A 16,466-nucleotide genomic window follows, 5' to 3' on the forward strand; every position below is an offset into this window, starting at 1 on the left:
AGTGTAATTATTATTCAAGTTCCCTTACGTGTCCTGCGATGTCGTTGTCTAATGTCTTGGTGTATTATTAGTGAACCGTTAGATAGTTTGTGTGTAACCAATTCGAATGTATCAAGGTGTGATGGTTTGGGACCAAACATTGTTGACAAGTAAGTGTTGAACGAGTTAGATGTGTTCTAGCAATGCGGTGGTAATTTAGATGTGAACCTTTAAATGAGTGCTGTGATGAGTTAAAAATATTGAATATGTAGGTTAAGAATTGTTAGAATGTATTGAACAAAATGTTGTAAACTTATGTCGTAGAGTAGTTATTGTATAGCGTAATAACAATATAAGTATTGAAATAAATGAACTGTAATGATGTTGTAGTATGTAAACGAAAAGTGTGATAAATATAAAGTTGTATGAAATGTAAAGTGTGAAGTTAAGAAGTATAAATAAAAGAATGAAAAAAAAAAAACAGAACTTGTAATGTTGTGATTTGTTGTGTGGGATATTTGCTTGAATAGGAATTACAACTGTTTAAAAAGTGATGATACACTACCAACAGGAATACCATCCGTAAAAAAAGCGACCATACACTAACCACGGCCATCGGGAACAGGATGCCAAGTGTGTAAAAATACCAACTGTATAAAAAGGGCAAGTACAGTATCCACGGCCATCTGTACAGGAATACAAAATGTCTTAAAAGCGCAAGTACAGTATCCACGGCCATACCAACTATTTAAAAAGCGCAAGTACAGTGTACATGGGCATACCAACTGTGTAAAAAGCGCAAGTAAAGTACCCACGGCCATCTATACGAGAATACCAACTGTATAAAAAGCGCAAGCACAGTATCCACGGCCATATGTACGAGAATACCAACGGTGATAAAAACGCAAGCACAATCCACGGCCAACTGTAATAAAAGCGCAAGTACAGTATCCACGGCCATCTGTACGGGAATACCAACTGTCTAAAAAGCGCAAGTACAGTATCCACGGCCATCTGTACCGGAATACCAACTGTCTAAAAAGCGCAAGTACAGTATCCACGGCCATCTGTACGTGAATACCAACTGTCTAAAAAGCGCAAGTACAGTATCCACGGCCATCTGTACCGGAATACCAACTGTCTAAAAAGCGCAAGTACAGTATCCACGGCCATCTGTACGGGAATACCAACTGTCTAAAAAGCGCAAGTACAGTATCCACGGCCATCTGTACGGGAATACCAACTGTCTAAAAAGCGCAAGTACAGTATGCCACGGCCATCTGTACGGGAATACCAACTGTCTAAAAAGCGCAAGAACAGTATCCACGGCCATCTGTACGGGAATACCAACTGTCTAAAAAGCGCAAGTACAGTATCCACGGCCACACGAACTGTCTAAAAAGCGCAAGTACACCATCCTAGCCAGCCACTGCATCCATCCTAGCCATACCGAATATCCCTCGTAGCTATCCCGACCCTCTCTCCTAGCCATCCCCTGTCTCCCTGCTAGGCATCCCCTCCCTCCCTCCTAGAAATCCCCTATCAGTATCCTAGGAAAAACAAACAGGGGGGATAGGGGGGCGGAGCCCCACCTGGGGAGGCGGGGCGGAGCCCCGCAACAGGCGCGCGGAGCGCGCCTGCCGATTTTTGAGCCTATTGTTCTCGTTTTATTTTTCTTTAATTTTCATTTTTATTTTATTTTATTTTATTTTATTTTATGTATGTATATATATATAAAATATATTATTAAATTAAAATTAAATTTTTTAATTAATTTAAGAGGAATTAAGTTTATTGAATCAGAAGAACTATTAGTTAGAGTCAGGAAATAATATGCTTGGTGTTGAGAGAGTGAAAAAAGTAAGATGTTTATTGTACAACAAACTGTGAAACATCAAAGGACAAATTTGTTAACAAAATTTAGAGAAAACATTTGTGGCAAAGTTTAAGAAAATTTTATACAAGTTGTAAGAATTTTTTTTACAAGTTATAAAAGAACATTTAAAGAAAAAATTTCTAACAAAATTTTAACGCAATTGTTTAGCCAAGTTGTATGCAAGCAAATTTTCATGCAAAGTTTGATGCAGTTTCAAGCAAAATTTTCAGCAAAGTTTAAAAATGTTGAGCAAAGTTTGACGCAATTTTAAGCAAAGTTTTACGCAATTTTTAGCAAAGTTTGAAATTTTGTTAAGCAAAGTTAGACGCCATTTTGGGCAAAGTTTGATGCAGTTTCAAGCAAAATTTTCAGCAAAGTTTAAAAATGTTTTGAGCAAAGTTTGACGCAATTTTTAGCAATGTTTAACGCAATTTTTAGCAAAGTTTGAAATTTTGTTAAGCAAAGTTAGACGCCATTTTGGGCAAAGTTTCAAGCAAAATTTGAGCAAAGTTTGACGCAATTTTGAGCAATGTTTACAATAATTTCTAGCAAAATTAGATGCAATTCCAAGTAAAGTTTCTAGCAAAGTTCTACACAATTTTTAGCAGAGCTTGAAATATTTTCAGCAAAGTCAGACACCATTTAAAGCAAAGTTTGATGCAAAGTTTGACGCCATTTTGAGCAAATTTTTAAGGAAAGTGCCGCACAATTTTCAGCAAAGTTTGAAATTTGTTTAAGCAAAGTAAAGACTCGATTTTGAGCAAAGTTTTATGCAAGGTTCTGCACAATTTTTAGCAAAGTTGAAATATTTTCAGCAAAGTCAGACACCATTTAAAGCAAAGTTTGATGCAAAGTTTGACGCCATTTTGAGCAAATTTTTAATGAAAGTTCCGCACAATTTTCAGCAAAGTTTGAAATTTGTTTAAGCAAAGTTCCGCACAATTTTCAGCAAAGTTTGAAGTTTGTTTAAGCAAAGCAAAGACTCCATTTCAAGCAAAGTTTGACGCAATTTTAAGCAAAGTTTGATAAAATTTCAAGCAATGTTTCAAACAATTATTATGAGCAAAGTTTCTTTTAATGAATCTTGAGTCTTGATCTTGAGTTTCACATCTCTTCTACAACCAGATCTTCATGGTGTGACGAGGGGGTCGACTCAAACAGCGAACTTGAAAATCTGTGTAATAAAAATAGAAAACAATTATAAATAAAGCAAGCAATTGTCATTTTACATTGATGCAATGTTTGGTAAAGTGTAACGGCAAATTTAACCAAATATATTGCAACAGAATTTTAACCAGTTCCAACTAAGTTCAAGCACAGTATGCAGCGTTTCTAGCAAAGTTTCACACAATTTCAACCAAATAAATGCAATTTGCAGCAAAGTTAAGGGCAGTTTCAGCCAAAAATAAATGCAAAGGGTAGCAAAGTTTTAACAAATTGAGCAGAAAATAAATGCAATTTCAAACATAAATAAACGCAATGTGTAGCAAAGTTAAGGCAATTTCAAACATAAATAAACGCAATGTGTAGCAAAGTTAAGGCAATTTCAAACATGCAAAGTGTAGCAAAGCAATTTCAACCAAAATTTAAATGCGCAATGTGTAGCAAAGTTAAGGCAATTTCAAACATAAATAAATGCAATGTGTAGCAAAGTTAAGGCAATTTCAAACATAAATAAACGCAATGTGTAGCAAAGTTAAGGCAATTTCAAACATGCAAAGTGTAGCAAAGCAATTTCAACCAAAATTTAAACGCAATGTGTAGCAAAATAAAGCAATTTCAACCAAAATTTAAACGCAATGTGTAGCAAAGTTAAGGCAATTTCAAACATGCAATTTACAGCAAATAAAGCAATTCCAACCAAATTTAAATGAAATGTGTAGCAAAGCAATTTCAACCAAAATATATATGCAAATTTTAAACAAAATTTAAACGCAATGTGTAGCACAATACAGCAATTTCAACCAAAATTTAAACGCAATGTGTAGCAAAGTTAAGGCAATTTCAAACATGCAATTTGCAGCAAAATAAAGCAATTTCAACCAAGTATAAATGCAATGTGTAGCAAGCAATTTCAACCAAGTATAAACGCAATGTGTAGCAAAGTTTAAGCAATTTTAAACAAATCTAAATGCAATTGGCAGCCAAGTTTAAGCAATTCCGAATGTAAATAGATAATATACGTACAATGTTCCGATGGGCTGCATGCATCAGAGAACCCCCTGTTTAACATCACACGTTCAGCACAGACATCGGCACAGTCATCAAGCTGAAATTCAACCAGAATATACAAACTGAATGTCATTGGATTGAAAATATTGTACAGTGAATGAAGGCATGAACAGAGAAACTTTTACATTGGACGATGCAGAAAGATGCAGAAAAATAAATAGTGAATGTCGTTGCAAGTAACAGGTTTATTATAAATGCAATGCGTTTAAGCAATGTGTAGCAATTTGCAGCAAAGTCGTAAGTGTAGCAAAGTTTAAGTAATTTGAACCAAATATAAATGCAATGTGTAAGCTTTTTCAATGAATATGTAAATGCATTTTGACATGTAATGTAAACATAAATATACGTACAATGTTATGACAGGCTGCATGCATCGGAGAACCCCAGGTAGACATCAAATTACATCTTGCAGCTCGGACATGTCGGGCCATCAAGCTGAAATTAAACCAGAAAACACAAACTGAATGTCATGCCAAGTAACATACTATAAATGTGTAGCAATTTGCAAAGTTGAATGCGGTTTCAATGTGTAGCAAAGTTTAAGTAACTCGAACTAAGTATAAATGCGAAGTTAAATCTATTTAAATTTAATATATACGCAATATACAGCATTAAAGCTATTCCAATCAAATATATAAATGCATTTTGACATGTAATGTACACATAAATATACGTACAATGTTTCGACAGGCTGCATGCATCGGAGAACCCCAGGTAGACCTCGAATTACATCTTACAGCTGGGACATCGTCGGGCCATCAAACTGAAATTAAACCAGAAAAGACAAACTGAATGTCATTGCAAACAAATACATTGGATGGAAAATATTATACAGTGAATGTCATGCCAAGTAACATACTATAAATGTGTAGCAATTTGCAAAGTTGAATGCCGTTTCAATGTGTAGCAAAGTTTAAGTAATTCGAACCAAGTATAAATGCGAAGTTAAATCTATTTAAATTTAATATATACGCAATATACAGCATTAAAGCTATTTCAATCAAATATATAAATGCATTTTGACATGTAATGTAAACATAAATATACGTACAATGTTATGACAGGCTGCATGCATCGGAGAACCCCAGGTAGACATCAAATTACATCTTACAGCTCGGACATCGTCGGGCCATCAAACTGAAATTAAACCAGAAAAGACAAACTGAATGTCATTGCAAACAAATACATTGGATGGAAAATATTATACAGTGAATGTCATGCCAAGTAACATACTATAAATGTGTAGCAATTTGCAAAGTTGAATGCCGTTTCAATGTGTAGCAAAGTTTAAGTAATTCGAACTAAGTATAAATGCGAAGTTAAATCTATTTAAATTTAATATATACGCAATATACAGCATTAAAGCTATTTCAATCAAATATATAAATGCATTTTGACATGTAATGTAAACATAAATATACGTACAATGTTATGACAGGCTGCATGCATCGGAGAACCCCAGGTAGACATCAAATTACATCTTACAGCTCGGACATCGTCCGGCCATCAAACTGAAATTAAACCAGAAAAGACAAACTGAATGTCATTGCAAACAAATACATTGGATGGAAAATATTATACAGTGAATGTCATGCCAAGTAACATACTATAAATGTGTAGCAATTTGCAAAGTTGAATGCCGTTTCAATGTGTAGCAAAGTTTAAGTAATTCGAACCAAGTATAAATGCGAAGTTAAATCTATTTAAATTTAATATATACGCAATATACAGCATTAAAGCTATTTCAATCAAATATATAAATGCATTTTGACATGTAATGTAAACATAAATATACGTACAATGTTATGACAGGCTGCATGCATCGGAGAACCCCAGGTAGACATCAAATTACATCTTACAGCTCGGACATCGTCGGGCCATCAAACTGAAATTCAACCAGAAAAGACAAACTGAATGTCATTGCAAACAAATACATTGGATGGAAAATATTATACAGTGAATGTCATGCCAAGTAACATACTATAAATGTGTAGCAGTTTGCAAAGTTGAATGCCGTTTCAATGTGTAGCAAAGTTTAAGTAATTCGAACTAAGTATAAATGCGAAGTTAAATCTATTTAAATTTAATATATACGCAATATACAGCATTAAAGCTATTTCAATCAAATATATAATGCATTTTGACATGTAATGTAAACATAAATATACGTACAATGTTTCGACAGGCTGCATGCATCGGAGAACCCCAGGTAGACCTCGAATTACATCTTACAGCTCGGACATCGTCGGGCCATCAAACTGAAATTAAACCAGAAAAGACAAACTGAATGTCATTGCAAACAAATACATTGGATGGAAAATATTATACAGTGAATGTCATGCCAAGTAACACACTATAAATGTGAAGCAATTTGCAAAGTTGAATGCTGTTTCAATGTGTAGCAAAGTTTAAGTAATTCGAACCAAGTATAAATGCGAAGTTAAATCTATTTAAATTTAATATATACGCAATATACAGCATTAAAGCTATTTCAATCAAATATATAAATGCATTTTGACATGTAATGTAAACATAAATATACGTACAATGTTATGACAGGCTGCATGCATCGGAGAACCCCAGGTAGACATCGAATTACATCTTACAGCTCGGACATCGTCGGGCCATCAAACTGAAATTCAACCAGAAAAGACAAACTGAATGTCATTGCAAACAAATACATTGGATGGAAATTATTATACAGTGAATGTCATGCCAAGTAACATTCTATAAATGTGTAGCAATTTGCAAAGTTGAATGCCGTTTCAATGTGTAGCAAAGTTTAAGTAATTCGAACTAAGTATAAATGCGAAGTTAAATCTATTTAAATTTAATATATACGCAATATACAGCATTAAAGCTATTTCAATCAAATATATAAATGCATTTTGACATGTAATGTAAACATAAATATACGTACAATGTTTCGACAGGCTGCATGCATCGGAGAACCCCAGGTAGACCTCGAATTACATCTTACAGATCGGACATCGTCGGGCCATCAAACTGAAATTCAACCAGAAAATACAAACTGAATGTCATTGCAAGTCATAGGTTAGAAATGCAAGCAATTTCAAATTTAAGTAAAGTGTAGCAAATGCAGCAAAGTTGAATGATATTTCAAAGTGTAGCAAAGTTTAAGTAATTTGAAACCAAATATAAATGCAAAGTAAAAGCTATTTAAATTTAATATAAATGCAATTTACAACAAAGTTAAAGCTATTTCAATCAATTATAAATGCATTTGGGCATGTAATGTAGTTAATAAATATACGTACAATATTCTTGCAGGTTCGGACAGGCTGCATGCATCAGAGAACCCCAGGTAGACATCAAATTACATCTTACACCTCGGACATCTGAAATTCAACCAGAACATACAAACTGGATGTCATTGGAAACAAATAAAAACAAATGCAAAATTTAAACAAATTATTGCAATTTGCAGCAAAGCTAAAGCAATTTCAACCAAATGTAGCAACTGGCAGCAAAGTTTAAAGCATTTTAACCCAACATAAATGCAATGTGTAGCAATGTAAAAGTAATTTCAAGAAAATATAAATGCAATTTGCCGCAAAGTTTAAGCAATTTCAGACAAAAACATTAATGCAATTTGCCGCAAAAGTTTAAGCAATTTCAACCAAACATTAATGCAATGTGTAGCAAAGTTTAAAGCAATTTAAATTAAATATAAATGCAATAGAAATGTAGAAAGAAATATACGTACAATGTTCTTGTATGTTCTGATAGGCTGCATGCATCATAGAACCCAGGTAGACATCAAATTACATCTTACAGCTCGGACAACTTGGGCAATCAAGCTTAAATTAAACACGAAAACCATTGCAAGTAACATGTTATACATATAAATCAATACAATTATAAGCGATGTGTACCAAAAGTTTAATGCTGTTTTAACAGATGGCAAAGGTTAATTAATTCCAACCAAATTTAAATGCAATGTGTAGCAAAGCAATTTCAACCAAAATTTAAATGCAATGTGTAGCAAAATAAAACAATTTCAACCAAAATATAAACGCAATGTGTAGCAAAGCAATTTCAACCAAAATATATATGCAACGTGTAGCAAAGCAATTTCAACCAAAATTTAAACGCAATGTGTAGCCAAATAAAGCAATTTCGACCAAAATATAAATGTAATGTGTAGCAAAGCAATTTCAACCAAAATATATATGCAACGTGTAGCAAAGCAATTTCAAACAAGATTTAAACGCAATGTGTAGCAAAATAAAGCAATTTCAACCAAAATTTAAACGCAATGTGTAGCAAAGTTAAGGCAATTTCAAACATGCAATTTGCAGCAAAATGAAGCAATTTCAACCAAGTATAAACGCAATGTGTAGCAAAGCAATTTCAACCAAATTTAAACGCAATGTGTAGCAAAGAAATGGCAATTTCAAACATGCAATTTGCAACAAAATAAAAGAATTTCAACCAAAATATATATGCAATGTGTAGCAATGCAATTTCAACCAAAAAATATATGCAATGTGTAGCAAGCAATGTCAACAAAAATTTAAACGCAAAGTTAAGGCAATTTCAAATATGCAATTTGCAGCAAAATAAGGCAATTTCAACCAAAACATAAATGCAATGTGTAGCAAGCAAGTTCAACCAAAATTTAAACGCAATGTGTAGCAAAGTTAAGGCAATTTGAAACATGCAAAAAAAAAGCAATTCCAAACATAAATAAATGCAATGTGTAGCAAAGTTAAGGCAATTCAAACCAAAATATAAATGCAATGTGTAGCAAAGCAACTAAACCAAAATATAAATGCAATGTGTAGCAAAGCAATTTCAACCAAACATATATGCAATGTGTAGCAAGCAATTTCAACCAAAACTTAAACGCAATGTGTAGCAAAGTTATGGCAATTTCAAACATGCAATTTGCAGCAAAATAAGGCAATTTCAACCAAAATATAAATGCAATGTGTAGCAAAGCAATTTCAACAAAAATATATATATGCAATGTGTAGCAAAGCAATTTAAACCCAAATTCAAACGCAATGTGTAGCAAAGTTAAGGCAATTTCAAACATGCAAAATAAAGCAATTCCAAACATAAATAAATGCAATGTGTAGCAAAGTTAAGGCAATCTGAACTAAATATAAATACAATGTGTAGCAAAGCAATTTCAACCAAATATAAATGCAATGTGTAACAACAATTCTTCAATAAAACAACAGTAGAATAAATGCATGAGAGGCACTTACATGTTTATGAAGCTTGGGTTTGAGAAGTACAGACGTGTACTACCAAGTACCCAAAGGTTGACATCAACATCAGGCTACCATGAGCCCATCAGGAATAGAACCGCCAGCAACCAGCATCGAAACAGGAATGAAGACTGCCAGTCGGAGGCCCAAGTTTTATACCCCTAAGCTCACGGTCCAAAGCCCTCATCAACAAAAGCCAACCGATTCAGAAGATGGTTTAGCCAATCAGAAGTTGCGTCTAGCCAACCCGGTATCTGTAAGTGTACAACAATGAATGAGTTAACTTCTCTACAATCCAGTCTATTTTGGGAGCTATTTCAATAGGAGTAAAGTCGTTAACTTCTATTGCGATTGTCGCCCGAGCGCCGGCCCTATTCAAAACATTTCTTTTCTTAGCCCTAAACGCAGATAGCTGATTTAAATGACTAAGAAATATGTCACATGGTATTGCTGAATTATTCAGTAGCATCTTTAATCTGCTGTTCTTTAAACTGGTTGGTTAGAATTGGTAAGATGTTGGACCATTCAGCGGACGCCCCGGGAATTAGTTCGCGGGTAATTTTAAGTTCGTGAATAATTTAAAGTTCTCAGGGAATGCAGTGCGAACCTCGCAGAGTATAGTACAAACAAGTTATCAATTCAGTTGCAAAGACGATGTTTGAATAATAAAACTCAAGGGTTGATCTAATTTTAATATTGTACAAATCAAATTCTCACTGAATAGATATCAATGAAGCATAACTGGTGAAACAATGAGCTCTTTCCGCAGAAGGCGCTATTTGTGTAATTAATCAAAGACAAAACAATTGACGTCGTGCGTGGGGGGTGTTTACGGTGCTGTTGTGAGGACGGATTTTCGCCCGGGCGCCGATTGCTATTTCGCCTGGGGTGAATATTATTTCGTCTGGGTTGAATATTATTTCGTCTGGGTTGAATATTATTTCGTCTGGGTTGAATATTATTTCGTCTGGGTTGAATATTATTTCGTCTGGGTTGAATATTATTTCGTCTGGGTTGAATATTATTTCGTCTGGGTTGAATATTATTTCTAATGGACTGAATATTATTTCGTTTCGGTTGAATATTATTTCGTTTGGGTTGAATATTATTTCGTCTGGGTTAAATATTATTTCTAATGGACTGAATATTATTTCGTTTCGGTTGAATATTATTTCGTTTGGGTTGAATATTATTTCGTCTGGGTTAAATATTATTTCTAATGGGCTGAGTATTATTTCTAATGGGCTGAATATTATTTCGTCTGGGTTGAATTTTAATTCGTCTGGGTTGAATATTATTTCTAATTGGCTGAATATTATTTCTAATGGGCTGAATATTATTTCTAATGGGTTGAATATTATTTCTAATGGGCTTATTATTATTTCTAATGGGCTGAATATTATTTCTAATGGGCTGAATATTATTTCGTCTGGGTTGAATTTTATTTCGTCTGGGCTGAATATTATTTCTAATTGGCTGAATATTATTTCTAATGGGCTGAATATTATTTCTAATGGGCTGAATATTATTTCTAATGGGCTGAATATTATTTCTAATGGGCTGAATATTATTTCTAATGGGCTGAATATTATTTCTAATGGGCTGAATATTATTTCTAATGGGCTGATTATTATTTCTAATGGGCTGAATATTATTTCGTCTGGGTTGAATATTATTTCTAATGGGCTGATTATTCATTTGCGTGTGGATAATTGTTTCATTATTTCCCGCGGCGAAGTGCTATTTCAAACGCAACCACAACTTGCAGTAGGTCAACCGTTCACATCAAAGGACTTGCCGCCGCTCATGTTGAATGCAAAGTGTTAGGCCGTGTCCGAAACGGCGACTTCGGCTACAGCTACGGCTAGATCGCGCGCGTCTGCCTATTCTTCAACGCTGGTAGACGCGCTGATCTAGACGTAGCTGTAGCCGAAGTCGTCATTTCGGACACGGCCTTAAGTATGTAATACATCGATGTTATACATTGTATCAACATCCGCCAAAGATGATGAGGTCATACTGGGCTAGGTTTGTTTACAAATAGAGCGCCCGCTGCGGCGATAATCTCGTACAAAATATCAAACAAAATTGGATATCGTCGATAATAAACAGAGCATTTATAAAAATACAAAATAATTGTCATTTATATTGCGCTAGTTTGGTGTAACTAAGCAAACAATCTATGTACATTAACTAATCTTCAATCGTAATTATATTGTCCCTAGATGGAAGGAAAATCTAAAACAAATCGTAGGAGTTCAAAATGCACATGATCAACTGGAACTATGATATTTGATAAATTGAGCAAAGGGGAAGCACTGGCTCTCTGATAATAAGCTATTTCAATTAAAGGGGAAGCACTGGCTCTCTGATAATAAGCTATTTCAATTAAAGGGGAAACACTGGCTCTCTGATAATAAGCTATTTCAATTAAAGGGGAAACACTGGCTCTCTGATAATAAGCTATTTCAATTAAAGGGGAAGCACTGGCTCTCTGATAATAAGCTATTTCAATTAAAGGGGAAGCACTGGCTCTCTGATAATAAGCTATTTCAATTCAACTATTTCTCACTGGCTCTCTGATAATAAGCTATTTCAATTCAACTATTTCTCACTGGCTCTCTGATAATAAGCTATTTCAATTCAACTATTTCTCACTGGCTCTCTGATAATAAGCTATTTCAATTCAACTATTTCTCACTGGCTCTCTGATAATAAGCTATTTCAATTCAACTATTTCTCACTGGCTCTCTGATAATAAGCTATTTCAATTCAACTATTTCTCACTGGCTCTCTGATAATAAGCTATTTCAATTCAACTATTTCTCACTGGCTCTCTGATAATAAGCTATTTCAATTCAACTATTTCTCACTGGCTCTCTGATAATAAGCTATTTCAATTCAACTATTTCTCACTGGCTCTCTGATAATAAGCTATTTCAATTCAACTATTTCTCTTTCATGCTAGTATCAACTTTCTTGACTTTCTACACTTTTTGAATTTTGTGGTTAAAGTATAACTGATTTTTTGTCAAGTAAATTTTTATAGTGTGTGTGTTTTTGCGGTCGCAGAGAAGATATTACCCTTACGTTCATTTTTCCCCCTTTTTTTATCAGAAATTGGGTTGATCACATTTTTGCTCACATATTTATCCTGAACGTTAATGCTTTCTTGGCTGTACAGCACTTTGCAAATGTGTTAAAGTGCTTTATAATAGCAATTTAAGTTAAGTTCAGTTAAATTAAGTTGATGAAAGTGTAGATTATTTTTACGAGTCTACACTTAACTGTAGATTTGTTATGAAGCTTCACTCAACCGTATATTCGTTACAAACTATAGTGATAGTTCAACTGGAACATGACTGTCTTTACAAATTGAAAGATAACATGATGGGCAAAATACAGCTGAAAACGTTTTATAATTATTTCAATTTAAACAAACATTTTCAAGTTACAAAATTTATTTAGCAAAAACACTTGTAAACTGATCAAACACTGTACTTGTTAATGTTGCACGCACTATAAAATATGCTTATAAACTTTGCAAAGAAGTGTTAATTGTAACCAAGCGTCGTTTGACAAAATACAAAGTTGGGGAGGGGATGGTTTAAGGCAGAGAAAAGACTCTGAAGTGTAGATTCGTGACTTCAATGTACTTGCTTTGACTTGGGTATGAGTTGACTTGGGATTGAGTTGACTTTGGTATGAGTTGACTTGGGATTGAGTTGACTTGGGTATGAGTTGACTTGGGTATGAGTTGACTTGGGTATGAGTTGACTTGGGTATGAGTTGACTTGGGTATGAGTTGCCTTGGGTATGAGTTGCCTTGGGTATGAGTTGACTAGGGTATGAGTTGACTTGGGTATGGGTTGACTTGTGTATGACTTGGTTATGAGTTGACTTGGGTACGTTGACTTGGGTATGGGTTAACTGGGTAGGAGTTAACTTGGGTATGAGTTGACTTGGGCATGAGTTGACTTTGGTAGGAGTTGACTTCGGTAAGAGTTAACTTGGCTATGAGTTGACTTGGGTACAAGTTAATCTGGGCATGAGTTGACTTGGGTATTAATTAACCTGGGTACGAGTTGACTTTGGTATATCAAGTTAACCAGGGCATGAGTTGTCTTGGGTATAAGTTGACTAGGGTATAAGTTGACTAGGGTATAAGTTGACTTGGCTATGAGTTCACTTGGCTATGAGTTCACTTCGGTATGAGTTGACTTGGCTATGAGTCGACTTGGGTATAAGTTTACATGGGTATGCGTTGACTTAGATACAAGTTGATTTGGGTAAAAGTTGACTTTGGTATGAGTTGACTTGGGTATAAGTTTACATGGGTATGCGTTGACTTAGATACAAGTTGATTTGGGTAAAAGTTGACTTGGGTATGAGTTGACTTGGGTATAAGTTTACATGGGTATGAGTTGACTTGGATACGAGTTGATTTGGGTCAAAGTTGACTTGGGTAGAGTTGACTTGTGTACAAAAAAATGGGCATGAGTTAACTTGTGTACAAGTTAACCTAGGCTGACTTGGCTATGAGTTGACCTGGGTATGAGTTGACTTGGGTATTAGCTAACATGGGTATGAGTTGACTTGGGTATGAGTTGACTTGGGTATGAGTTGGCTTGGGTATGAGCTGGCTAGGGTATGAGTTGGCTAGGGTATGAGTTGACTTGGGTTTGAGGTGAATTGGGTCAAATTTAACCTGGGCATGAGTTGACTTGGGTATACATTAACCTGGGCATAAGTCGTGTGACTTGAGTTGACTTGGGTATGAGTTAACTTGGGTATGAGTTGACTTGGGTATGAGTTGACTTGGGTATACATTTAATGATTAACCTGGGCATAAGTCAACATTGCTATGAGTTGACTTGGGTTTGAGTTGACTAGGGTATCAGAGTTGATTCGGGTATGAGTTGACCAGGGCATGAGTGGACTTGGGGTATGAGTTGACTTGGGTATGAGTTGACTAGGGTATGAGTTGACTAGGGTATGAGTTGACTTGGGTATGAGTTGACTAGGGTATGAGTTGACTAGGGTATGAGTTGACTAGGGTATGAGTTGACTAGGGTATGAGTTGACTAGGGTATGAGTTTACAGAGAAGCAAACTCTTCATCGATAACACAGACTTTCACCTGAATTCGATGAAGGTGGACATGTGTAAAAGTTAAGACACAACCTTTCAGACTTCAAGGGTGATTGGGTGCAGTTTGAGATGTAACAAGCAAGGCAGTTTGAGGCTGTTTGAGAAATGAAGTTTTAATGATAACGAAGATGAAAACATACCTTGCTAAGTTGCTTGTTTTATAGATGTTCTATCCTATATGAGGTGCAATCAATGTATGTTAAGTAGATGCTTGCAGAGTCCACTGGTTATCAATCAGTTACAAGTCGATGGCTCAAACTATTTGATCTGAAAAATATTAAAACAACATTTACTAGTTAATTTGCTGGTTTTGGTTTTATTGCACTTTCAAGGTATGAAAGATGTTGTGTAAAGAAACCTCAGACACATGAATTAAGATTGTTTGAATTGTAAATAATTTTTATCTGCAAAAACTTTATCCTAACACAAACCTCAAATGCTTGTTTCAAGGAGAACTCCCCAAAACCACAAGGTGTAAGCCTTGCATTTGACCCCTCTACTCTATGCTACTGGATAAATACTGACTTTATCCTAACACAAACCTCAAATGCTTGTTTCAAGGAGAATTCATCAAAATCACAAGGGGATAAGCCTTGCATTTGACCCCTCTACTCAACGCTACTGACTTTATCCTAACACAAACATCAAATGCTTGTTTCAAGGAGAATTCATCAAAATTACAAGGGGTAAGCCTTGCATTTGACCCCTCTACTCAAAGCTACTGAATAAATACTGACTTTATCCTAACACAAACCTCAAATGCTTGTTTCAAGGAGAATTCATCAAAAGCAAAAGGGGGTAAGCCTTGCATTTGACCCCTCTACTCAATGCTGCTGAATAAATACTGACTTTATCCTAACACAAACCTCAAATGCTTGTTTCAAGGAGAATTCATCAAAATCACAAAGGGGTCAACCTTGCATTTGACCCCTCTACTCTACGCTACTGAATAAATACTGACTTTATCCTAACACAAACCTCAAATGCTTGTTTCAAGGAGAACTCATCAAAATCACAAGAGGGTAAGCCTTGCATTTGACCCCTCTACTCTACGCTACTGGATAAATACTGACTTTATCCTAACACAAACATCAAATGCTTGTTTCAAGGAGAATTCATCCAAATCACAAAGGGGTAAGCCTTGCATTTGACCCCTCTACTCTACGCTACTGGATAAATACTGACTTTATCCTAACACAAACCTCAAATGCTTGTTTCAAGGAGAATTCATCCAAATCACAAAGGGGTAAGCCTTGCATTTGACCCCTCTACTCTACGCTACTGGATAAATACTGACTTTATCCTAACACAAACATCAAATGCTTGTTTCGAGGAGAATTCATCAAAATCACAAGGGGTAAGCCTTGCATTTGACCCCTCTACTCTACGCTATTGAATAAATACTGACTTTATCCTAACACAAACCTCAAATGCTTGTTTCAAGGAGAATTCATCAAAATCACAAGAGAGTAAGCCTTGCATTTGACCCCTCTACTCTACGCTACTGAATAAATACTGACTTTATCCTAAAACAAACCTCAAATGCTTGTTTCAAGGAGAACTCATCAAAATCACAAGAGGGTAAGCCTTGCATTTGACCCCTCTACTCTACGCTATTGAGAACCTGACTTTATAAAATACTTATTACAATGCCTTCTGGGATGGGAAGAAGACACCGTAAAATGTTCATATCCATCAAATTTAGCTAATTGAAGAAAAGCTTTGCATCTTATTAAAAAGCAATCCATGATGTGTACATAAATAAATCTTACCAGAGTGCCAAGATGTTATGATGAAGTAAGGCTAGGGTATAATTTTTGGGGTACAAATTGACTTGGGTTTGAGTTGACTTAGGTATGAGTTGACTTAGGTATGAGTTAACTTGGGTATGAGTTAACTTGTGTCAAGTTCACTTGGGTATAACTTTGGGGGTACAAATTGATTTGGGTATGAGTTGACTTGGGTATGAGTTAACTTGGGTCAGTTTCA

The 16,466-nt window shown here is 35.1% G+C and overlaps 1 long non-coding RNA gene across 6 annotated transcripts; it reads right to left on the reverse strand.

Annotated features, from left to right (window-relative positions):
- Positions 1-2,091: 2,091 nt before the first annotated feature.
- On the reverse strand, positions 2,092-16,280 carry LOC117293191. Of its 6 annotated transcripts, XR_004519373.1 has the most exons (15): positions 16,250-16,280; positions 14,618-14,744; positions 9,325-9,581; positions 7,815-7,908; positions 7,366-7,446; positions 7,008-7,093; positions 6,634-6,719; positions 6,260-6,345; positions 5,887-5,972; positions 5,513-5,598; positions 5,139-5,224; positions 4,765-4,850; positions 4,438-4,522; positions 4,043-4,124; positions 2,092-3,029 (listed from the first exon to the last, which is right to left on the reverse strand). It is a non-coding gene; the product is annotated as an uncharacterized LOC117293191 (long non-coding RNA). The 6 variants fall into 6 exon arrangements; XR_004519374.1 differs by lacking the exon at positions 7,008-7,093; XR_004519375.1 differs by lacking the exon at positions 6,260-6,345.
- Positions 16,281-16,466: the final 186 nt, after the last annotated feature.

This window comes from Asterias rubens, chromosome 8 (assembly GCF_902459465.1).
Source record: "Asterias rubens chromosome 8, eAstRub1.3, whole genome shotgun sequence".
NCBI classification, from domain to species: domain Eukaryota; kingdom Metazoa; phylum Echinodermata; class Asteroidea; order Forcipulatida; family Asteriidae; genus Asterias; species Asterias rubens.